The following is a 1,590-nucleotide window of genomic DNA, read 5'->3' as shown; positions in this document are numbered from 1 at the left end:
ATACTCAAACACAAATACAAGAAATCAAATTTACAAGAAATCATTTCAACAATGAACTGCCAACCCAAGGCTTGCACATAGTCACCAAGTGCTCAAAACAATGGGGTGAAGGTGGACCAAGTATCTAAAGGGAGAACTACATTTAAACCATTGTTAACCACATGTCTTGACAAGGCTAAAAATATATCCATCTACTTGGTCTCTCACATGACCAAAATAATCCTTATGACCCCCAAGGCTTCAAGCCAAACTCCCCTTATGACCCCCATATGTTATATATAAGGACAAATAGCAGCAAGGCTCTTAAACCTTATTTATCCCTCTCTTCCAAGAAGAGAAACTCTACACCCTTAGACTGTCATAAAATCTTCCACCCCAAGACTACTCTTCCCTCCCAAGGGTGAGTTTAGTCTTGATTCCCATGTACAAACAACAAGAAAAATAAAAAAGAAAACAACTAAAACAATTCCAAAAACATAGTTACAAGAACGCAGAAACATATTCTTTCATAAAAATTTCATATTTTACCATTTCTCAATATGTATGTAACTAACTACTTGAGAGGATTGACACCAACCTTTACTCCTGCTATGAAATGTATGTTGTAGAAGAGTTGCCCAATTCCCTTACAATCCTCTTACTTAGCCAAAATTCTATTTTAAAAATCCAAATCCAATGCCAAAAACTTGTCTCTAAGATTGGAGAGTGGGTGATCAAAGTCCCAAGTTTGAAATTCTCCCTTATGTAGTCTCTCCTCACACTTTCCAACTTCTTTGGAAAGGATGTGAGCTCCCATAGGTTGGTCTTCCCAACCTCTTACATGGTTTCTACAAATGGAAATTGAAAAAGGTGGTTGCAAGATGGGGAAGTGCACCAAAACACCTAAAGGGAACACTGTCTACCCAAGAGTCAATCTTCTATAAGTTCAATTTCGTTCATCTTGGAAAACCCACTTTTGAGATGACTTGATAGTCACATGTGAGTGGTCACATGGCTTAAAATGACCCTTACCCATAGGTATATCATATGAGCCTTCAAAAGTGACCTAAACTCAACCCTAGGAGTTAGTTTGACCCCCCCAAAACCCACCTAAAGTTTGTCTACAGGTCAAACTTGATTTGACCAAACTAATGGCTCTCCCACCAAGTTATCTTTTAGGACCACAACAAGATATTTGAAAATGCATTGGGCTACACACCTTCCCTCCTAAGGACATGTCATTTGCCAACTCACACACATCACAAGTGTCAAGTGACACCATAAAATACACATCACTAAAATACACTTGATATGTCCTTTTTGGGAATAATAACATTAACAATTACAAATATGAAGTTACACTCAAGTATCACTATTACGAAATTAAATACATCACATACGAGGTATTGTCTCTCCAAATAGACAAACCTTGGCTTTACTAATTCACATAGGTTTGGTCTTAGTTCTCCATGTATTTTCATGGTCACATGGATTAATTTCCCGCACATCTCATTTCACACATTAGTAATCCAAAACCACATGCATATGCAAGTACAAGAAAGGAAATACACATTAGACACATAACATCAATTGATCCAAATCAAAGAGCAA

The sequence above is a fragment of the Cryptomeria japonica genome, chromosome 11, assembly GCF_030272615.1.
Source record: "Cryptomeria japonica chromosome 11, Sugi_1.0, whole genome shotgun sequence".
Lineage (NCBI taxonomy): Eukaryota > Viridiplantae > Streptophyta > Pinopsida > Cupressales > Cupressaceae > Cryptomeria > Cryptomeria japonica.
Note: the sequence above shows the minus strand (reverse complement) of the source record.